The sequence below is a fragment of the Anser anser genome, assembly GCF_964211835.1.
Source record: "Anser anser genome assembly, chromosome: 2".
In the NCBI taxonomy this organism is placed as follows: domain Eukaryota; kingdom Metazoa; phylum Chordata; class Aves; order Anseriformes; family Anatidae; genus Anser; species Anser anser.
The window spans coordinates 98,855,769-98,880,471 of record NC_139721.1 but is presented as its reverse complement, the minus strand read 5'-3'; the positions used below and the strand labels follow the sequence as shown (position 1 = coordinate 98,880,471).

Below are 24,703 nucleotides of genomic sequence, written 5' to 3'. Positions count from 1 at the left end.
AAATTGCCTTGGAGATAGAAATCTGTAGGAAACCTACTTTTAGTTTTAATCTTCACAGAAGAACTTGTTTCTAAGAAAAACATTGGGGGGGGCGGGGAGGGAGAGAGAGACGTATACCCAAAAGCAAGCTGAAAACAAGACAAACATGGCAATATTCCTCTTTGTTAAATTAGCTGATGCTGAGTGATTAGTACTATTGTTCAACTCAGCTGTTAACTCTTAGCTGATTTCCTAGTGCTTAATTTCCAGATAATTTTAAAGAGATTTATGCATGATCTGAGAGTTAAACACAGATTTAAATGCAGTACTGACACAGGCATTGTGTAGGCATATATTTAATATGAAATATTCTCTGAATCCAGACTTCAGCAATATCTTTAAGTATGCTGAGGTGGAAGACATTACTCATATACCTACAGATCCCTGCATCCACCAGCACCATGTTGAATTGCGGTGTAGTGAGGGATAAATACGAGTCTTATCTGTGAATTTGCCAAGTGGGTGAGACCATTGAATTCTGGTGGTATTGAAAGAAGCCTCAATCAGTTAGTTGCTTCTCTTCTACATCTGGCTTGGCGATGAGTCAAGAAGAACAACAGTGCTCATTTCCTATTCATGTATTATGCATAATTTGCTTTGAATACCTTGTTTATTCTAACACAAAGGGTATATTTTAATTTTATATTAGTACTATATTAGTAGGAAGACATGAGAATTAAGTATGTTATTCAAGTATCGAGCCACAGATTAATAGAAAAGAAATTTTTAAATGGCTTTGAAATGCCTGCATTGATAAAGCTATATCCATTATTATTCTCTCTTACTACTAAGGCAGAAATAATAAATATTTTAACAATCCAAAAATAGATGGAAGTAGTAAGACTGAGTAAGCAGAAACTGTTTGCCAGGAGATTAGGCTTTAGTTGGTAGGATTTAAATATGCCTGGCATATCAAAGCAATGTGACAAGCCAGTATTTTCATAATGTTCTGTGTCTACCTCATAACTTGTTGTGAAAGGCTGATGACTGTTGCCAGCTTGCTTTGTTCTTATTAATATTTTTGAAGATAAGAAAGTGAAATAGCTCCATTTCAGGAATTAAGTCATTTCTTTGTGCCAAAATACTGACAGGAACTCTTGGTGAGGGAAGATAAATTAGAGGTCTGACTGCTGTGCCACAAAAAAAGAAGTCAACATTGCTTGAAAGGAATCTTGCTCTTCAGGTGGTGTTAACTCTTTTCACATTGCAGATGTGGATGTCAAGTGGGTTTTCTGCTGTGAATTCGTATAATAAGAAATGCATCAGACCATTGAACTCAGGCACTGTTGAAGTCTGATTTTGAAAGCCAGGGATAATTTTAGGAAAGGCTAAGTCAGAAGAACCAGCAAGTTTAACATGCAGACCTTAGTCAATATGGTAGCATAAGCTATACAACATCACGTGCTGCCCACATCTAATGGGATATTTGCCTTCTTGTCTTTGTCATTAGTTATTGCAGCTTCCTCAAAACAGCACTTGCAATCCCTTCCCCTCCCATCATGCAGACTGTATTCAAATCCCTAGTAAACAGCTCTCCATCCACCTCCACTTAACTCAAAAAATTAGCCTTTCCTATGGGTCCAAAACTCCTGCTCAGGCCCTTACCCAGCACAGCAACAACAGTAGCCTCCTCCTGGTACACCTCACATAGACCAGCTTTCTCCTGATTAGTCCTGGCCAAGACACTTCTGTCTGCTTCTTGCATTATTCCTTTGACCTATACACCTGTGTCGTTATGCTGGTTCTTCATCTGCTGCAGAAAATACATGTTTTCTTACTCAGACAAAGCCCTTTGCTGTTTAGTTGAGCTCTTCCTATAAAGAACCATCTCCTATTACCACATTGACCTGTGAGTTTGCTCTGGCAGTGAGACTGGCCCTTGTGCCTTATGTGTGATGGACACATGGGGCCATTTTCCACCCATCTCACTTCCAAAACCTTTTTCAGGACAATTGTCTGCAGTACTGTGTTCTCTGATGTCATCAGTTAGAAAGTGGACAGTGTCCATCTTAGGTTTCAGATACTCTTCTGCTCTTGTCCCATGTTACTGCTTGTCTGGCTACTTTTTACCATCTTCTGTACATTCACCTGGCATTGGGAGCAGAAACTGGCTATTTTGAAACTCATATAGACACACATGATTTGTGACTGCAGCTTTCAAAGTGTGCTGTGAGACTGTGTCAACATATATCATCTGACGGCAAATACCACTGGCACATGAAGGAAGTGACATGGAAGTCACAACCAAGATAAGAAGTGAAACTTTTTATTACTGATGAACACAAAAACCAGCCGTCAGCTCTTCTGAAGAGGAGTCACTGCAAACCTTCATCTCCTCATCTTGAAATAATTCTTACTTCACCTGTAGTTATGGGCCAGTCCTTTTGCATCACTTTGCACACCTTGGTGTAACTATTTCAGGTGAGGGCTGTTCTTCAAATAAGACAAGGCCCTGGGTAGGCATGGTTGAGACCATGAGCAGGAGTTCATTTACTTGCGAAGAACACATGCTAAAAACTGGGGAGTGTAGTCCTTTTCTTTTCCAGAGTAAATAGATACAACAGACATCAAAGGAGGACTCAGAATTGCTGGGAAAACATGTATTAAATAGCTGTTTAGTGGATGTTGCTATAATTCCTACCGTATTTTACCAAAAAAAAAAAAAAACCCAGAAAATATTTAAATATATCCTATATACACAAGCAAAGCAACACAGCTGTCTTGTAAGCAGGGATTAGTAGCAGGACATTGTTACAGAAACAGTACACATTTTCCCTTGGGAAACTGTTAAAACCCCATAAATTCAGTCAATTCAAGGCCACAGAGAAACAATGTTCTGCTTATGCTCGTTTCCATTTCTAGTTGCTGAGATTGACATTTTACAAACCAGGTTTCTGTACATTCCCCATTTCATTTAAAAACTACAAAGTTCTTGGATCGGAATCCTTATTCCCACTGAAAAAAAAAAAATGACCCAAATGCATTCCTCTCCACATTTACATTTTTGTTTCTCCCTTACTTGGTTAAACCAGACTGCAGGAAGTTTTTTTCACTCTTTAATGCAAGTGCATAATTGATGGAGTAACACTGTAATGAAGTACTTTAGAAAGGATTTTAGCAGAAAAACACCAGAGATTCATCTTAAACTAGTTTAATCTAAACAGTTCCATGACAACAGCTGGGGACATAACTTCTGGGACATGTGGATGCAAATTTATACTGGAAGATAAGATTCAGTGAAATCAACGAGTTGCAGCTGCTGTGTCTGACACAGACACTACTACATCTAGCAACATCTTTTTAGATCGGAGGCAGACTGAGCCCTAAGATAAGCAGCTATCCATCTGTCTCATGGCAAACTGCAGCTGGATGTTAGATGGCAACTGAATTCTTTACCATTCAACTTGCATATTCTTATTAATACAAGACCTTTTTGTCATTTTTATACCGAGTCTGCACAGTTCAGATGCCCCTTTCCCTCCCATACACTACCTGTGATTGCCAACTGTGTAACAAAGAATGTCATTCGAGATTTCCGCTTCCTCCTCCATGTAGAGAAGAGCACAATGGCATTTCCAGCAATTGTGACAATAAAGAGGATCCAAAGAGTCACCAGCTGCTCTGTCTGCATTGGAAAGAAGACAAAAAAATCATACAGGTAGGTGAGTGGGTAGTGACTACAGTTAAGCCAGTCAGCTAACCTAGGACAAATGAGATAAGAAGAATTAATATATATATATATATGTATATATATATATATTATTATTTTATTTGCAGTGCCTGCATATTACTTCTGTATTCACAAAGCCACTATCAGTATTTGTGTTCTGCACTGGACACCAAAATGAGAGGCAGCCTTCATTTTTCTCGTGTTGCTCCAACAAGCTGTGAAATAACCAACTGCCTTTGTAAGGAATATTGATAAATGGGCTCCTTTGGAGAGATGGGGGAAATAAATACTTCTCTTCTTCACAGCTCCAGTGAGTACGGGTCATGCACAAGCCCTATAAAATTCAGACATCCACTCCATGATCTAGATGTGCACCAAGATTGAAAAGCAAGCATGACCCACTGTAAGGAAAAGTAAAATTGCATAGCCAGCAATACGTGAGGACGAAACGTCCCCTAGTGGTAGTGTGCACAAAGAAAAGTAAGAAAAACAGTTATGCACATTCTCAAAGCATCAGGATCCTCTGGCTGTAAGAACAAGGGTGTACATATGCACGATTGCTTGTTTTGTGTGAGTGCATACAAAATTTTCTCACTCCCTTTTGGCCTACTAAAAATAATTTGGTCTTCTCTAAATGCAGATTGGTTATTTTCCAGTGGCTATTCTCTAGGTTTCTTCTAGCTGTATGAGACTGCAAAGTTCATTTTCTCCATATCAGCCAGCCAGCTCTGAGAAGCACTGAGTCTGGCAAGCATGGGGTCAACTTGGAGAAAATACTCTGCATTTCTGCAAAATTCACACTTACAAAACCTGTCTTGTGTAATGCATGTAGTGCCATGGAGAAAGGCTGTTCTGCTGCTCTTCTGAAAGCACTTTTCACAGCAACAGTTTGAAGGGCACAGAGCAGGGGAATGCAGGAAAAAAAATCCTGAAGTATCCAGCAGCAATAATATATACATTGTTATTATAGTCAGTGAGAGAAAAAATACACATATGGCTCAGCAGAACCAGTAGCCATCATCCATAGCCCCTCATTTACTGGAAAGCAAGCTGTGGCCCATGGTCCTCAGCCAGCTTTGCTCCAGGTAGGTGGAGATGGTATCCTGTGAGGTATGTGGGCATGAGGGAAATGCAAGATGTGGTGCATGAGCAACTCAGGGCTGCGCTCCCTAAAACCAGGGATTAGTCTAAGTGCACAGTGAAGGCTGTGTTTAGATGGTTTCACTTTTCCCAGCATGATAACTTTTGTCGGTATAATCTGCCATTAGGGCCACCTCACCGAACTTTAAAGCTCTAAAGAGAGACAGCTACTCTAAATTGCTTTTGTAGTCTGGGTAATGGCCGTATCGCAGGCATGAGTCACCATCCATCTCACCTACCCTGGGATGGCCTGTCTCCGCTGGTTATAGACTCACCTACATAAGACAACCAGTTTGGGCTGAATGCTTAACTTTTAGATGAAGAAACAAACAAAAAAACCTTCACGTTTTTTGTGTCTGCATGTCCCTTTCAAAACATTTGGCAGAGCAATGGTGAAATTATGCTTATACACTTTGTTTTGTATAGAAATTGGAAGGGGGTATCTTTTTGGAAGGTAAATACAGAAACAAGCAATCAAACAAACTAAAACTAAGATTTCATATCACATTTGCCCTTGAAATCAATAGGTTCTCCTCAGGGTTTGGTTTGTCTTTTCTGTTTCAGAACAGATCTTTAACATGTGAAGAAAGCTATGGGACAAGACTTGCTCCCATTTTCTGTGATATAAAATCAGGAGAGCATTTTCTTGAAAGAAATTCAGTATTCCTGCATTATACTGATAACGGTAAGAACAGAACAAGGCTCTGACACAAATATTTTCATGATTCTTGTAGAAGGAATACCTAGGTACCAACAGAGACTGTGTTAGAGGGGTGTTTCCTCCCCATATAGGGGCAGCATGTGCGTTCAGCTTAAATCCTGTCCTGCCAAAAAAAATCAGTGCTTTAGGCTCTACAGAAATGTACAATTAATCCAGTCTACAAAGATAACCTAAAAGGTGCAAAAGCTGAATAAGGAGAGGTAAGCCTGAAAGGCCATAGACAAAGGTATAAAGCCAAAGTTTCTATTCATCTATTTGTGTAGCTGCCATTCAGAGAGAAGAGAAAAAGATGTCATTCTTGGGGATTAAAGAGGTACTGTAATTGGCAATTTCAATCACTGCAGCCTCTATCAGTCTGTATTAGCCTGCAGAATGAAAACTCCTGTAGTTATTAATGGGATGCCCACCATGATAAAGGCGTTCATGAAAGCTAAGACTGGAATTCAAAATGATCTTGAAGAACTGGAAATGGGCACTGAAAGAAACAGGATGCCATTCAATAAAGGAGCAGCATAGGACTCTACAGTGCACTAGATGCAGCAATACCAGGTTGGGTGAGCCTTCAAAATATCATCCCCCCAACACATATCAGGTGAATGTCCCCATGAGTTGAGCACTACCATGAAAACAACCACCACCACCAGAACACCAACACAAGTGTCACTTGTCTCTGCTCTGACCCTTCCACTGTACCCAGCTGCTGTACTGTGTCCACTTCAGGGCACTGTGCTTCAAGAGAGGCATAGGGCGATGAGGTGACAGCATTCTAGAGGATATAGCCAGGCAAAAAGACTGACTGAATTAAATTGCTTAATCTAGGAAAGAGCTGACTGCAGGAAAAGATGAGCATAGCCTTGAAGACACAAAAAGACTGCTGTTAAAAAAAAAAAAGGGGGGGGGGGGGGAGGGACATAATCTCTTCTTCAGATTCACTGCTTATTGGCCAAAATCAGTGAACCAAAATTAATTTAAAATATTTTGACTTACAAATATACTTGTATGGATTGATTGAGTCAGTGAAACCTCCATCTATGAAAGCCTTAAAAATAAGCCTTAGGTTTCAGTTATAGCTGATTGATCCCTAACTTCAGTACAGCTGCATTTTCTATAATTCCGTTTTATAGAAGTTTCATTTCATGCCATGTTTGTTCATCAAGCAAAAATTCTCTTTTTGTAACAACCTTCAGCAAGGTGATTTTAAAAAATGCAAAAACAAACAAACAAACAAAAACCCACCATTATTTAATAATATCTTGCTCAGACACCAAAGTTATTCAGAATAAAAAGAAAGATAATAACATCTCCCAGGTCCTTTGTGTAAAAGCTTTCAGTGAGGGGTGCTTTTCCAATGGGCATTACTAATTACATTACACAAGAATGCTGTGAGGGAGACTGGTGTCATCAAGTAGTACTTTTAGATTAGAAAAAATAAAAATGCTGGTGACCTAGTTAAGGTCACAGAACAAATCAAAGTCAAGAGAATTTCCCTGGTTTGATTAAAAGAATTGCATATGCTGCTATTCCACAAAACTGTTGTTTGAAGCATAGAAGTGCTTGACATCTGGAGCACATATTTGTGTTTTTCTAATTTGCTTTAAGATTAAAACCAACTTAAGTCAATGAAGCAATCCTCTTCATGGGAGAAATGTAAGCCAGAAAACCTGGCTGAAGAGTGTGTGCATTTTCCTTTGCTTGTAGAAGTGGTTTGTTATTTTGTCTCCGAGAAAATTTCTGAATTCATAGGTTGCAATAAGTCTAGCCTGAGGTGTATTGTGCTTTATATTTGCAACAAACTCCATCCCTAAGAACCTTGTGTGTCACTCACTCATGGTTCATATACCATCCCAGGGCAGAAGGGATCTGTATGGGTTGTAAGCATTTGTTTTATTATAATATGATTTATATTTATCTTGTACCAGTGACAAAATTCACCTCTGAAATCTGCCTGCGGGCTCTCAGTGCTGTATCTCTGACTTACTGTAGTGTAGGGGGTAGTAATGGAAAGTGTTTAACACCATTCCTAACAAGACTGGCTGGTCCTTTACTGTGAGGTGAGAATGCTTATAGCAAATTCAAGTCCTCCCTGACCTGCTGCCTTCCTGTTCTGTGTTCTTGGTCAGTTTGGTGAAGAGGCACTGATCCCTCCTATCACAGGTTGGTAGCGACTTACATGTCTGAGCACCTTTTTCTTGCTAGCTGGTTAAGTTCTGGGAATATGCAAACAGCCTGACTGCTTACCTTTAGTTTTTTTTTAAAAATAATGTTACAAATGTAACCTACTGCAGCAATTGAGATGTAATCATGGAGCAAAGCAAGCAATTTCACAAGGAACGTCCTCTTAACATGTAAAAAGAACACGTAAATCTGCTTGCTAAATTGGGGATTGGGGAACTGGTATGCTCAAAATGATGTTCACCACTAGTAGATTGCATTGCACTTTCCTAAAGGAAAAAAAAAATCTTTTCTCCTCCTCTGAAAAAGTCACTTTAATTACAGACCAGGTAAGCAAATGGATGACTCTAGGTTTTGCATTATTTTGATTCTGTTATAGAAGATCTGGAGTACTGAATTTTGAATACTGAAAATACATTGGACAGATTTGTTATTTTGGCTGCCTTCATTTAGGGTGGAACAAAAAATGGAAAGGGGAGGGGAGGGGAGGGGAGGGGAGGGGAGGGGAGGGGAGGGGAGGGGAGGGGAGGGGAGGGGAGGGGAGGGAAGGGAAGGGAAGGGAAGGGAAGGGAAGGGAAGGGAAGGGAAGGGAAGGGAAGGGAAGGGAAGGGAAGGGAAGGGAAGGGAAGGGAAGGGAAGGGAAGGGAAGGGAAGGGAAGGGAAGGGAAGGGAAGGGAAGGGAAGGGAAGGGAAGGGAAGGGAAGGGAAGGGAAGGGAAGGGAAGGGAAGGGAAGGGAAGGGAAGGGAAGGGAATTAGTTTTCCTGAGTCAGATGGGTGCAATGCATCTTGACTGATTACACTTGGGGATTTACCATCTGTTTACCTCTAAGCTAAATTGTACTTTTGACTGTAACATTGAAAGAGATCAAAAAAAGACTGGCTCAAAAATTGGCTCAATTTCATTAAGGAGTCTTAAAGATATTGGTACAACCTCTGAGACAATTCATAGTTTGTAAAATAAAAAATATTTTTTTTTTTAAAAAGAAAACCTCTGTTCCATACTGCCGGAATTTTCCACAGCAGAATCATAGAGGAGCTCTTGGCCTGGATGGGATGGAGGTGAGGCTGTCTCATTGCTGCTGTCTTTTATCTAATAGGAGAAGATGGACCCAAGGGAATGGAATGAAGCTGCAGCAGGGAAGGTTCAGGCTGGATATTAGGAAAAGATTATTCACCAAGGGAGTGGTCAGGTACTGGAACAGGCTACCCAGGGCAATGGTCATGGCATAGAGCTTGTCGGAGTTCAAGAAATGTTTGGCCAACACGCTCAGGCATAGGGATTGATTTTGGGGTAGTGCTGTGTGGAGACAGAAGCTGGACTCAATGATCCTTGTGGGTGCCAGACAACTGGGGATATTTGTTTCTAAGATGGAATTCGTAATGAGAAGCAATAAATGAGAGATGCAACACAAGACATTTTGATTAAATATTAGGGAAAAAAATTCAACATGAGAGTAGTCAAATACTGGAATTGGAGCACAGGGAGGCTATGGGATCTCCATCTCTGAAGATATTCGGAACGTGAATGGACACCAGAGCAATCTGATATCATTTGAATTATCTTTTGAGTGGCCAGCCTTGGTGACCTCCAGAAGTCCCTCTCACCTTGAATTATGCACACACAAATATGCATAAGGCCTATTTTCTTAAGGAATGTACTTAAAACTAAAGTGTTTTAAGGCAGGCAGGTATTCAGATGATAGTTTTGCACAAGTTCTATATTATTTATTGTATCATAGAAACATAAACAACTCAGACCTTTGTGGAAATTTCTATGTAAATTAAAAGTCACCTTGCAAGTCAGTTGTAAAGGCTATTGGCACAGGAAGGACGCAAATATCTTAGTCTTAGGGAAAGCAACTTAAAAAGTTGCATTGGTGGCATTTAGTTAAAGCTTATGCAGAGGTCTGAGACAAAGAATTTCAGCCAGGGTGTGACCAGCTTAAACAATGAGCTGTCAGAAGTAAAGTGTGATGACTTTAAAGTGCCCATAACTATTGTTGTGTTTACCTACACACAATACAAAGGTTCTTTAAGAGATAAAAAATAACAAACTCGGTTAAAGTGCCAACTGGAAACATCCATCTGTCTTCCTGTGTTGAAACTTTCAACACAAGTTAGGTTGTGAAAAGGACAACAGAGATCTGTTTGAAAATAAGCTGTAGGTGTGTTACATATACTTCAGTTGTAGATAGCAGTTCTCACTGTCAAGAGAGAACAAAATAAGAGTCAACAATAATTTTACCAAAAGAGAGAGAACAGCAGGAATACTTAGGCTAGAAATAATCTTCATACACCAAACATTAAGCATCTGAACATGAAAGTTCAGATGATTAATTCAAACCACCTCCTAATTCTCAAGAAATATCAAAAAGAATAAAAATAAATAAAATACCAAAAAGAAGAAAAAGAAGAAGAAAAAAGGAACATCTGTGGAGAAGGAAAAGCCACAAAATAAATGGCTGGATCACTTAATTCATTTGCAGATGGACCATGTCTCAGAAGAAAGAAGCACACTAAACAACTTGGAAGATCACTGAAATCTTATGGCCTAGTTGTCACAAGTAGCAGAAATTGTACTGGTCATTCCTATAATACAAGTCTGTTCTGAAAGAACATTTTCCATCTAGCAAGTCAAAAATGAGAAGATGTCATTATAGAACACTCACACAAGATGGTCCTTAAAAATTTGTGAAAGCAATTTGATTGATACAAAAAAAAAAAAAAAAAAGCTCTGAGAAAACTCGTGAAGATAGCAAAGACTGAGAAAAAAGTCAGTTCAAAGCTAAGTTTTATATTTTTCTCTTTAAAGGTGCTTCCACTGTGATTGAATTTCAGAGGAAGACATTTGGGCAGGCAACAAACCCTCTAGGAGTTGATTTTTTTCTGGTAGCTTGGCTTGGAATTGAGCACGATTCAAACTGCATAAATGCTAGTTCAGCCTCAGGTTTGTCGCTTGGACTGCTGCTTTCCCATTTAAGCCCTGCGGCAAAAAAACACCCCTGACTCTGATGGACCTTGGCTATTAATTAAGTGGTTTCTCTTCAAACCCCAATATCCCCAAGCAAGCTTAGCAAAGAAAACTCAATCTGCATCCCACATTTCTCTGAGTCAGGCATGAGCTTTGAATTCAGCAGACGCAATGGTCATGCCTGATGGTTTTCATATCTTCTTCTGCACAGACGCTGCTTTACTGCAATGATTTCTCACAGGATGGCTCTGTTAGCTTCCCAGCACATGACTGTAGGTTATTCTGGCAATCCTGTGATGTGTTGCCACATGAGGCCTTCACAGTACGTCAGAGATGCTGACAACAGTCACTTCTCCATGTGACTTTATGCCTGGAAGAAGGGCACAGCTAGAAAGGGACCCAATATCATGTTTTCTGTTTTGCCAAATTTGAGAAGCAGTTTTGCATGAGTTGGTATTGGTATGGTATTACGCTCATAGTCTGTGAATGTCAATGTGTTACATAGAGGAAAATCTAAAATATTTTCTACATTTTAGACTTGGAGAAACAGACTAGGCAAGGAAACCTATTCACTAAATCAGAACAAACAATCTCAAACAAAGGGGTAATTATGTGACTAAGATTACTTTCAATCCTTTTTGAAATCTGGTAATATAATATATACATATATATTTATGTATATTTGTGAATCTCCAATTTTAAAAAATATATTTCTTATCTCTCACTTCACCATCGCAGGTGAGGCAGGGTCACTTCAGTGGGCAACATTTAATGTATGTGAATTGCTGTGATCTTTCTAAGCACCACTAACAGCAAAACAAGCCATCCCCAGCCTGCCCTCAAATCCTCCATAGATGTTACTTGGGTAGAGGGGAAGATTCTCAGTCAATAACATATAACAATAATTCAATTTTCCTAGCAGATGGTTCATATTTACCATTCTGCTGTGTTTTGTTACATGGATAATAAACTGGGACAGTACTATTCAGTTATTATAGGGTGTTGTTTTTTTTGTTTTTTACCAGTTGTACTCTAGGGAGCTTCCACAGAAGATAAATGTATTTTGCAAATTTTGATCTCATCAGGAAATATACATTTATCATGATGTATCTATCTATTTTTTTCATAGAATATTTTGAACAAGAAGACATAATATTAGGTCACTCAATAGCCCATCCATAATTGTATGATCTTGATAGCCATATTAAAAACTGTGAAACACTGTTCTTTCTTAATCACAAAAGGGGTAAGATGATTAAGTGTGCCTAACTAAAACACCTCACAAACTAAAGAAATTATTATTTTCTAGGTCTGATTTTATAGGAGAGGCAGACACAAACCCTATGGGCTGTGCGGACCATGAAATCAGAAGTGTGAGGGATGGTAGTATAAAACTGCTTGAATTGTCTGTCTCAGAGCTACACAAAGCTGGGCTGTCATATAGTCAGTTCACTTCTGTGCTGCCTTTAAGCTAGTAGATGAAGCCAGCCCACCCCAGAGCATTGCAGATTTGTTTCAGAAGGTGATCAGCTATTGCATTCTCAGTGTGACAGTCCAGCACTAGCATCACTCATCACAGCATATTTCACTGGCTGTATTAAGGAGTTCCTGACACTGTATTTGTATAGGCTTAATTTTCCTCCTCTCCCTCCACTGAAAGATAGCAAAGTCACTTACGAATTATTTGGTTTGCCCATTTTCCTAAAACTTATGATTGCATTTGCAGAGATTACCCCAGAAATTTGACCGCACCCATTAATATTTTTCTCTTATGTATTCAAGGATGGGGTGCTTTGTGCAGTCTGCTTTAAAATCAGAATGAGCAATAGTATAGGTGAATGCTTTCCAGGAGATAAAGAGACTCCAGCATTTGGATGAAATGATAATGCCCTGGATTCTGGCTTAGGCTCTGAGGACACCTGGAGCCACATCCTTCTTACCTGATAGTTTTAAAAAACTAGCCTATTGTCCTGGTTCCAGTTAGGACAGAGTTAATTTTTCCTCATAGTAGCTGGTAGGGTGCTATGTTTTGGATTAGAATGAGAAGAGTGCTGATAACGTGCTGATGTTTTAATTGTTGCAGAGCAGTGCTTACACCAGGCCAAGGACTTTTCAGCTTCTCGCTCTGTCCTGCCAGCGAGCAGGCTGGGGGTGCAGCAGGAGCTGGGAGGGGACAGACCCACGACAGCTGACCCAAACTGGCCAAAGGGGTATTCCATACCATCTGATGTCATGCTAAACAATATATAGGGGTGGCTGGCCGGGGTGGGGTGCCGGCTGCTTGGGGATAGGCTGGGCATCGGTCAGCGGGTGGTGAGCAATTGCATTGTGCATCACTTGTTTCTTACACATTATTATTATTAATACTATTATCATTATCACTATTATTATTATTGTTATTATTATATTCCTGTCTTAATAAACTGTCTTTATCTCAACTCACAGGCTTCACTTTCCCGTTTCTCTCCCCCATCCCAGAGAGGGAGGGGGGAGGGTGAGCGAACGGCTGTGTGGTGTTTAGTTGCCAGCCGGGTTAAACCACAACACCTATGCAAACTTTCTCTCTGCACACTGGTCTTCTCAGCTCTTTGCTGAAGGTGGTAGGCCCTGAACTTTGTAATGAACATTATTCTCTGTGGATGATAAGTACGTGGTCTTATATTTGTGCTTACACTGGCATGGCTCTACAGTCCTGTTTAATATCTGAGCTACCTGGGCTGCAACATGCAGATACTGGCAATGCTACTGGGGTGGAGGGTGGGGGTGGGGGAGGCCAATCACTGTCTGTCCTTCCTGAAAAAAAAAAAAAAGAAAAAAAAAAGGAGGGGAATTTTAATTATTCATGAAAAATCCTTTGTAACCATTTGTAGTGGATTTAATGTGCATGCTGTTTCTCCTGAGAGCTCTGATCCTTTGGTGTCCCTGCTGGGGTGATGCTGCACAACACACGGACCAGGGGTCATGGCACCAACCTCTGGCCCAGTGGTTGGGGTTCCCACCTGGCAGCATGGTATTGGGATTCCCAGACAACCTTGTGTAAAAACAGCAAAACTCTTGTGCCTTGCTGCACAGGTGGAGACTCAGATCTACACATCAGGAAACAAAATAAGGAAAGGTACTAGATGTGGAAGGCAGGAGATAGTGGCGGGAACACAGTCCTGCCAAAGAAGAAATAATGACTGGGACTTTTCTGCATCCTAACCTTTACTCAGTTGCATGAAAGTATGGCATTCCATTTACCAACAGATTTTCTTTTAAATGAAATGAAACTACTCAGGACTGCCTAAGCTTCGGAGCTGCTGGGGGCCTGGGGAGGTCCTTCCTCCAGCCTTGATGAAGACCCCTAGCCCTGTTGATCATAGGTACTCCTTTCTCAGCAGGATGCATTGAACCTATTTGGAGATTTTGGCTTCACCCCAGGCTCTCCAAGCAGGTTTCTAGTTTGCACCTTGTGTCCCAGGTCCCCAAGAGTCAGGTATGTAGAGCCGAGGGACTCCAAAAGTGGAGGGAGGTCACAGGTGTTCAGATAATCTCTGATCTTTTCAGCTTACTGTATTTGGCAGAGGGCAGTTGACACTTGCTTAGAGCCTTTTTACACATAGATTAAATACATATGAGGGAGATTGTAAAGGGTTGTAATGAACTCTCCTTTGGCCTGGGAAGTTTGATTTGTAAATAATACCAATTTGCACATCTGTTCTGAATTTGGTGCTGGCACAGCCAACAGGGCTTCTAGAGTTTGTGGTTCAAGACAGTGAGCTACCTGCATGCCTCATGTAAAGGCACCCAGGCAGAGATAACGTTTGGGCTTTCAGTGACTCTCTGCCATCACACAGCAGCAAGACCTGCCTGCAGGTGGGCAGGAGCTGCTGTCTTTGCTGTGGGAAGCCCCAGTTCACCTCGCATGCCCTGTGGCATGGTCCTACCCCATAGGGTGCGAATGCACCCCAGCTCTAAGGCTATCATGCATGGCAGCAGACTCACATGCAGCTTTGTGGGGCAAAGCCTCATCTAGCAGCTGGCCAAACAGCTACAGTAATGACTACCAGAAGGGAAGCACACATTCCTCCAAGCAGATGAAATGGTCAATTTCGCAGCAAATAAATAAATAAAGGAAGAAAGAAGAAATCTAATTGAACAGGCAAAATGCATTTTAAACTGAAGCAGCACAGGATTTAGCTGTTAAACTCTGAAGAGGCGTGGAGAGAAATTCAAATGTTTCTGAAAGAGGGAGCAGGGAAGCATTCATGGTTCAGCTCTGAGTCACATTATTTTACTTTTGCAATGTTGCCACCATGATGTAACCCAGACAGTACCAGTAGCTGGGTACAGGTAGTCCTTCTGAAGCATGGGAGGAAAAGCAGAAAACAGTGCTCCCTTTTCATACCATAGTTCAAGCTGTGTATGTGATACCCTACAGAACTGACATTGGGTAAAATCCTTAAAAGAATCATTAACGTAGGAATTGCTGCAGGTACTGTGTGAGCATCATTCCCTAGTCTCCATTTATTCATTTAAATCGTGTTTTCCTATTATGCCTTTGGTAAGGTAGATTACACCTCTGCATTTCCCAAAGAGAAATAGGTGCACTTGCTTGCTTTCTGTTGGACATAGAGCCACATGGCAAGTCCCCACATGCCACAGGCACAGACCATGCCCAACTTATCCTGGAGTTTTCTGCTTCACGGCCACCCAGAGTGTGTGGTTAACCTGCACCTGTGTGGTGGCTGTTTGTCCAGTCTCCTTTACTGTTAGTGATGGGCTATGACATGTTTGAAAATCCTAATAAATGGCCAAAGCCTCATTTGTAGCTATATTTTGAGCACCAAGTTCAAATTCTACGGGTTTTCAATCTATTCAGCCCATTCAAATGTGACCGTTTATTTCCTTAGCTGTTTAACCAGAGCCTTGTGAAGAGGAAGGAGTTGTCTCCCTTGCTGGAAGGGGTAAGGACACGACCACCACCCAGAGCATGGGCAGTGCTGGTGGAGGACAGCCAACCCAGGCAGCAGGTATCAGCAGCACCTTCCACATGTGAGCATTTATTGAGAGCTGAAATTGCTGGCAGGGAGCCCTGCCTTCCTTGCACAGTAGTTGTCAGAGCAGGTGCTTTATTCCTCCTTTCCTGCAGCAGCAACACCAGCTGTCAGTTGTCTCCAGAGTCAAAATATTTCCGTGCTTATCAGCAGCTGGTAATTGATGTGAAATCAGTGAACCTCCTCGCAAAGTTCATGCTATATTTGCCAGAGCTAGACATCAGGCAGCAGAGTGCAAGTCTAATGAGAAGCTCTCAGCTAACTGAATCAAGTTTCTTTTAGCAGTGGACGAGTACACGTGACTATCCATGGTATTCTAATTATTGTAATTTACTTATTCTGCCCTATTAAGAAGCATTTTTTTCTGCCTGGGGACTTTCTAATCATGGAATTAATTTGTCACTTTTACCATTATAAAATACTGCTCCCATGACATTTTTCAGATTTATAGCCCTCAGTGTGGAGAGAAGGAAGGAGATAAAGAAAAAATAGTAAAAAAAGGTTTTGCTCCTTACTTGTGTTGTTTTTTTCAAGAGCCTTTTAGGAGTCTAACATGAAGAGAAAAATAAAATAAAAAGGGAAAACAGAAAGTTTTCACGCTTGAAATCCCACATAAGACAGTACTGTCTTACCAAGAAGAAGAAAAAAAAAAAAGTAAAAAAGTATAATGTTAAATGAGACCCAAATTAATGAATTGTAGGACTAGAGATCAACTTTTTCCTTAGCAGAGGTGAAAACCAGTGGTAACTCGTTTGATTCTACATGCATTGTACCAGAGTACTATCAATCTCCTGGAAGTCAGAAGTCATCTGAATGCATCCCTGATAACCCACAGTATTCTTAAATGAGGTGAGTGCCTACACCTTTCCATCTGAAAGTGAAACTCCAGAGGGAATGGCAGGGTACTTCTTGTCAGCCCTTTTAGTAGCTTGAACATTACTAATACAACTACAGTAAAGTGACACATGACACATGGCATGAAATTAAGCAGTGACAATAGGCACAGAAAGCTGAGGCAAAGATGTAACTCAGCACCTCTTTCGTCTTTTTCCTACATTCACATATTGCAAGGGTGATGTTTATTTTGGGAGATGAATGAATACACTACTCGTGTCATTCAACAGCATCCACTATTGGATCATTCATCCCGTATGTTCTTAAAGAGATGCTGCATCCCCCTCTCAGGTTGGAAACAAATAAACCAGCCAACTAATTAAAACCTGCCCTTGTTTTTAAAACAAAGAAACAAACACACACACAAAAAAATCTGTCTCACTTGTGTGCAGATGTTTGTTACAGATGGAAAATTGAAAAGAAATCCCTTATGTCAAGACTATGGCTAGAAGAAATTATGTAAAATATGCGTTAAACTAATATGCACTTTTGATTAAAGATGCATGTATAATTACAATGTCACTTTAGAAAAGCAGTACCACCCCCTCTTCTAAGGGGAGACAATTGGCTAAGACCTGTAAGTCTGAACTCCAAATCCTGTAACTCTTTTGTTTTTCTGTAAATGCTTCACACATGCTGTCACCTGTCTTGGGAGGGCAAAACCCACAAATATATAGGCAAAAAGTTCAATAATCCTAGCTGCCTCCCTGCAGAGGTGCTGAAAATGCACCAAAGCTTGTGAGAAAAGTAATGCACTGGCTGTACCTTAAAGGAATAGTAAAAGGATCCCCACTCCTCTTCTTCCACCACTTCAGTGAAAGTCAGTGTCTCAGTGCAGGTGACAAGGGTGAAATCCAGCCAGCCGCTGCCAGCTGGGGACCTGCTGCTGGCTTCTGTGGAGCTGACCTCCATCACCGGCTTCTGCTTGAATTGTCTAGGTGCTTGTTTTCCTAAGAGTTCATGCAGACAAGTCTCTCCTGTTAAAGCAAAGCAGCAAAACCAGCTTCTCACTGCTCCACCACTGGCTACCAGAGGCATCAGGCTTCAGTGTAGCTGAGTGATAAAAAAATAAAAAAGCAAAGGAAAAAAAAAAAAAGCCAAGCTGGCACCAGCCCTTTGAGCTCTCTTTCAGCATATCTCTATCAACAGCTGTCCACATACTCTTTCCAGCAGCTGGACCAGTAGCTGGTAAGAAAGTCAGCACACGTGGACCCATCCATATGCCTTGCGGGCTCGGGACTCTCTGGCATCCACAGTTGCCAGCTCTGGAGCCAGGCATAGCTGTAAAAGCACGGACCTGGGGCACAAACTCATATTTAGTGCATCCAGAACTTGTTCAGCTTAGTGGAGTTGCTCTGCCTTGAGACCTATGCAATCATAAGCAGTACTCAGTCTCTTTTCACAGCCATGTCCCACCAACTCAATTTCTCCATTTCCTGTTACCTGCAGGACAGAAGCTTGGAGGGACTGGAGAAAATTCTGGGTGCCCAAGCAATATTCAGGCTTTGCCAAGATACACTGAAGTCATCCAGAGGAGGAGGGTTGGTCCTGGCCCATATAGATAATTAGAACCATTCATGAAGAGAAAGGACCAGCACTGATCTATATGCACCAGTGATCAATACTTAAATGTTGCACCTGTTGGAATATGAACAGATAAACAGAAATTTCTCAGAACCACCATGTTTAGCTGAAATCAACAGGGAAAACACTCATTAATATATTATCTGAAAGAGAGGAGGAAATATTCTGGATTTTTTTTTTTTCCCAACTGATCATGCAGGCTGACTGTGAACCCCTGCTATAAAGTATTCAGGTAGCATCCAAGCTTTCTGAAAGCATCCTACCTCTTGTTTATTCTTCCTTTTTTTCTTTTTTTTTTTTTAACCTTACTTTCTCATATTGATGGAATAAGTTAAAACTTCCTGCACTGAATGTTGTCTTTTGGGGATCTTTTTGGCTCCCTCATTCCCACACAGATGGTAGTCTCAAGCATATTAGAGGTGCTAAGAAGCTTTTCAGTACATACATGATCCTGCACAGCTCTCAGGACTAAACCAAGAGTGACTTTTCTTGTGGCTTTGCCAGCTGGTTGCTGTAAGTAATGCTTATGGTGTTAAAAAGGTAATTCAGGTAAAAGAAGAGGTAATTCAGGTTTTCCATTGCTCTTACCTTTTCTGTGTTCGATTATTTCTTGGTCACTGTCACTGCCCTGCTTTGTTGATGGCTGGTTTTGCTGAAATGCTGTTTTGTTTGTTCATTTGTTTGTTTTGTGGTTAGTCACAACATTTTAAGCCATGGGCTGTCTGTGGTACCATATCTATAATTAAAATAATTCTCTAGGGAAAACAAACAAACAAACAAACCACTTATTTTCTTATTTTTTAAGCCTCTAAAAAAACATCTGAAATTTGACGTTTGGGTTTGCTCCCTCCACCCTCCACCATCCCCAAGATTAAGCAAACTGTTTGAATACCCCTGGAATGAATGGTGAAATAAAAGATTTTACTGATTGAATCTCAAAAGCCTATAGTGGGCAAGATCTAATCCCAGCAATTCCTCGGTGGATAATGAATAGCTGATTGATTCCTACAACCGACTTTGTTTTCCTCAGACAGGAGTTTGAAAAGTCTCTGAGAATTTCAGTGCTTGAAGAGATTTAGGTGGTTTTACATAGAGAGAAATTGAGTTTTCACACTATTTTTACAAAAGGTGCTCTCGAATTATTTTTTTAACGTCTTTATGTTTTTTATAAAAACACATTTTTTTCTAATGTATAATAAAATGTGATTTTTGCTTTCTTAACCTAACCTCTTTCTCTTTTTAAGTCTCACTATTGTACTACACCACAGCATAAGCATGCTTCCTATATAGGAAATATTAAGCAATTCTGAAAATAATCTCTAAGCAAAGAGAATGGAATATTCAGAAGAAGAACAGAGAAGACTTGTTTTAGGGACTACTTCATTTGCCATTCTTTTTACCTTGGTCTCAGAAGCTACACAAAATTGTATTTCTCAAATATAGCTTTGAACCAAGGGACTGGAAAACTAGAGCATAAATGGTTCCAGTGCAAGCTAAGTAGAACACTTTGCTGCTGCTGTGTGTAACAAAGCTTTATGCTCATCTTCCATGAGCAGACACAGGGGGGAGACCTGCAACATGCATCTCTTGTCTCCCCTTAATGGCATGGTTTTCCTTACTGGGAAGATGAGGAAACAAAAAGTGAAATCAGGAGATTATTACTGTGCATAATGTTGATCATTTCCCCAAATTCAGCTGATCTGAACCTTCAGATGCACCTAATAGTTTAAAAAATTAGGCACATCTAAAATGCAGAGGCTCAAGGTTATGTATATATGTGTGTGTGTGTGTGTGTTTATTGTATAGAATTTACAGTAGAGTTGGCTTTTCTGTATTTAGGCTGTATTGGAAGGAAACTGCAAAAATATTTACATTCTTGCTGTTTGTAGTTTCCTGTACCCTGGAGTAGTTAGACATAATCATATTAAATGCAAAGAAGAAATAAGGCTATCAGGCTTCAGAAAGAAAGAGAATGAGATATTTCTTGCTCCTAATAGTATGACAAGTTAATTGCTTTTCATTAAAAACAAAGAAGCAAACAAAAAACAACACGTTTAATCTGTCTAATCTGTATAGAGTGGCCTTGGAAGAGGAAGGTCAGCCTGCTCTTCCCCATGTCCTTCTCCCCCAAAGCTGACTGTCTGGGGCAGTGCAGAGTGGCTCAGCTGCTGATGCTGGCAGTGAGGACCACTGGAGAGCTGCCTTCCTGCATCCCCGCTGCACAGGAGCAGCACAGAAATTACACATTAGTGACACAATCCCTGTTGTTTGACATGGAAAACTGCATGAAACATCAGTTTATTTTCCTTTAATTTTGAAGCTGCTTAGCATGCATGTTGTTTTCTGTTTGCACTGTGCCTTTGGCGGGGTGCAGTTCTGTTCAGCATGGGTCGGAGATAACCAGGCTGACAGCAGTGGGACCAACCAAGGCTGCAGGTGGCCCCAGCGCTGGGAAGGGATACCCATATTTCAGGGCTCTTGGAGGTCAGCGCTGCATGTACAGCAGGGAGTGTGTCTTCATGTGTGCCTTCCCTATGGTGGGGCTCACGTCTAGTGCTGGTCTCTGGCTTGCATGATCCGCACCTCGTTCCAGCTCCCCTGCACGACTTGCAGTGAAGGTCTGATGGTTCAACGTAAGGCTCCCTTAGCTGGGGTGTGACTGTTCCCCCAGTATTCCCCCACAATTTTACACATTTTTTAGCCTCACCAGGCAGAGACAATATCAAGTTTCTAAATCCTCTAAGACCTGAAATAGCAATGATCTTCTATGAGTTAATTTCTGAGTTCTGAAGTTAGAGGCTGGCAGATGGAACTGAAGAGCCTCTCCCTTATACAGAGAAATATGTGTTTGATTTTCTTTCGGAATCTGTACAAACTCAAATTTGAAATATTTAAAGCCTTCACAGAATGAGATGACAAATCTCTGCCCAGGTCCAGCCTGATTTCTGACCAGTCAGTATCTATCCAGCTCTGAATCAGATCTCCAGACTGCCAGAGGGTGGATTCTTTCTACTGATTGAAGTTTTGGATTAGATCTTTTGCAAAAAAATCTGTATTTTACCATTAGTAAAGAAGGAGGGTCATAAAAATCACAGAGCATTTTTCTAATAGTAATGATAAAAGATGAGCACTTTATTCCTCTTCTATAGAAAAATCAAATTTTCAAGGAGAATTTTTTCACATCATTTCTGCTTGTGGTATTATTTCAGGGTGGTCGATTTTAAAGAACGGATTAATGGGAATTTATCTGTATTTGCAAATAAACTCTTGGAGAAGAATACGCAATTCTTAAGGAATTGTCTTTGAGAAGAAGCATGTAGGTGAAGAAAGTGTGTAGAAGAATGCCATTAAATATGAATGTCATGTCAGTGGAAGTGTCAGACACTGAAATTTCAAATCCTTTCCTCTCTTTGTAGCAGCACAACCATGAAGAAAATAATGTATTTCACAAGGGCCTGATTCTCCCAGGATAGTTCCTGTTCAGGGACAGAATCACATTATCTTTAGCAAAAAAAGAGCCAAGCCCCGTGACCTGAAACAGAAGCCTGATAAATGTGCATTCCTATACAATATCAAGGCAGTCAACATCATATCATTCATTATATAGCACGGGAGCACTCCTGCTTTCAAGGAGCTGAGCAGGTATCCAGGATATGGGTATGGCACCCATCCCAGCAGGTCCTGGCAAAACGTAATGCATGGCATACCACTCAGTAGACAGCATGAATTCACAGCTCCCAGTCACCAGAAAGATTTTCTTTCAAAATCTGCCCTTCTCAAAGTGCTGGCACGCCCGCAGTAGCTGGGATGGGAAAGCAGCTCCGAAACAAAGCTGAGCTGCCAAACGGGGAGTGCGGTTGCAGGTGAGCCCAGGCTGGCCCCAGCAGGCCAGCAGGCAACACAGCCACCCCACAGAACATGTGTCCGGCCACGGGGCGACCACAGGGAGCAGAACACTAGCTGTCTGAGTGTCCCATCCTTCCCTCCTTCTGCTGCAGGGCCCCGGTAACAAAAACAAGCACAAAGGCTAGCTGAGAGTGGGCAGAGAGGGCGTGCAGTTGCAGCTCCCATTTTGTCTAAAACTGGCATCAGCATCTTTTTGTGCATTACAGTCTCCTGAGCTAAACACCAGAGTCTTAGCAGGGCCACAGCCCTGTTTAGCACCATACAGGAAGGCTGTTGGAGGAAAACTGAGGTCCAGGTTTCCACAAGCAGATGTCTTGCAGTGCTTTAAACAACCACCACCAATGGTGGTGCCTTTCACTGCTTTTAATGCATATGTGATTTCAAACCAGGAATTATTTTCAGTACAGTTTTCATATTGTTGCTTTACAGAGTTTTTCTTCCGTTTGTCCACCTTTAGTTGAACTACAACCAATTCTCAGTTCATCTTTGACTATGTCTTACAGATGTCACACCATGACTGCTTGGGGAGAGAAGTACTTCTTCCTTCCCACCCCTCAAGTTCTGCCTACAACCTCCAGTGGTGCCACACAAGATGTTGAATCCATCGTTAAAGCCTGACATAATTTAAGAGTTGCTCCCCCATTGGAGTTCAGATGATGCCTGGAGCTGATGAACCTCTCCCTTCCTCTGCAGGGGATGAAGAATAATCTAATGGCTAAGACATGGGCTTGCAGTTCTGGGAAGATATTAAGCTCCTTGTTCCTTTACAAATTCCCATCTCAGATCAAATGGTACTATAGATGCTACAAAGAGAGAAGAGGGATATTGAGAGAAATCAGGCTAATCCGTCAACACTAAAAGCTTGGGAAAAGACCAGCACAAACTTCAATGGAGGTCAAAAAAAATGGAGGACTTCTGTGCCCAAGGGGAGGTAGAAAAACAAAAGAAAGTGTGGTAGGAAAGAATTTAAAGTGCCTGTATCCCAGTCCTCATTTCTGTGGAAGAAGTTGTATCTGAAGTAATGAATACACTCTGTCTTCTGGCGATGAGCAGCAGTGTGGAAGTGCAGATTTACAAGGGAGGTGGAAAGCTGTTAGATGAATTGCAGGACTTTTTATTGCCAATTACAATTTCATGGCAGGGTTATTATTTATTAAATATAGAAGCAGCCAGTTGAATTCTAACTGCTCTTAGGCTTAATTCCACTTACAAAAAGGCCAAAGAAATTATGCAGAGCTAGAGGAAAAACCCTTTGCAGTAGCAGGCATACTTCTAACAGCCTTCACATCTGCATGCACACACACATGTGGAAAGAAAGAAAACAAACCACTCTTCTGAAGGGGAATGGGTTACACCCAATTTCCCTTTAATAAAGCCTAAGATGGAGTAAACTAAATGTACTGCACTGCCACCACTAACAGGCATGTGAAGGACAATTTGAACGGTGTAACTTCCTCAATTATTGAAGCTGAGGATTTGAGGCTCTCCAGAGAAAGATGTACTTCATCCACTGCTCTGCCCTCCAAAAGCATCATGTGGACAGAAAAAAATAAAACAACTGTTCACAGGTAGACTATGACCCATGTCAGAACTGGCATGGGGGGGTCAGAAGTCAATATTGACTGTAATATACAATTGAATCCCAGGTCATTTCTGTAGAGGAAGAGGATGTCTATTTTCAGGCAGCACAAGCGATGAGCTATCACCAGCTTTGTGCCAGCATTTATTTTGAATTCTCTTGATTGCAGAGCAGGGGTAAGGGCTAGGGAACAGAGAGAACTAAAGAAATACTCAATGAGGAAACTGTCTCAGCTTCTTCAAAGACCTCACCTGGAAGCAGTCTTTATTCTTTTGTTTATGCATATAGGTGCCCCTGTACATTGCCATGAGCAGTGTGTTTAATAACATACATTGGCCGAAACAGTAATCCAGATCTGGTAGGCAGTACAACAATATAGGTTTCTGGTGTTAGACAAATGACACTGAAAATAGTCTTCTGCAAGCCAGTTCTTTGCAGACTGGAATAGAGGTGTAAATTACTCAGTCCTGTGTGATTCAAAATTTTATTTCCAAAATCCTACAGTCTTTTGCTAATACACTTTTCAGGAATGCCTCTTTGGATACTATTAGGAAGTGTTTAGAATATCAAGGCCATTGTATTCTTGTTCCTGATCACATTCAGAAATATATTTTCATTTAGAAAATGAAGAAATATGCTGTTATCGTTTCCACTTGTGAACAAATATATCCATTTGATTATGGTTTGGATTCTGTGAAGAAAGAGGATTAAAACAGGACTACTCCACACACTGATTTGGAAGCGAAAAGTTGTTCAAAGAAACAGTGTTATCTAAAGAAAAATACACAATTTAGCAACTGTCATGACGTTTTGGAAATACTTGATATAAGTACTCACATCACCTAGTGACTGGACATACAGCAAGTTGTAACTGCTCACATCAACTCAGTGCAGTATTGTTGTGCCCCACATTTAAATAGACTTTTGTGTCTCATAGACCACTGGACTTACTGGCATTTCAATGAGATGCACAGAATGATTTGGATATCT

The 24,703-nt window shown here is 40.9% G+C and overlaps 1 protein-coding gene across 2 annotated transcripts in view; it reads right to left on the bottom strand.

Annotated features, from left to right (window-relative positions):
* Positions 1-3,564: 3,564 nt before the first annotated feature.
* LOC310893328 (uncharacterized protein) overlaps positions 3,565-24,703 on the bottom strand; it is a 93,235-nt gene continuing 72,096 nt past the window's right edge. Inside the window, exons 6-7 of one of the 2 annotated variants that reach the window (XM_083822097.1) lie at positions 18,817-18,983; positions 18,088-18,282 (exon numbers count right to left, since the gene is read on the bottom strand). The gene's annotated coding sequence lies outside the window, so the exon portion shown is untranslated. Of the gene's footprint in view, positions 3,665-18,087; positions 18,283-18,816; positions 18,984-24,703 lie in introns of those variants that run through there. The other variant, XM_083822098.1, reaches the window with a different exon arrangement.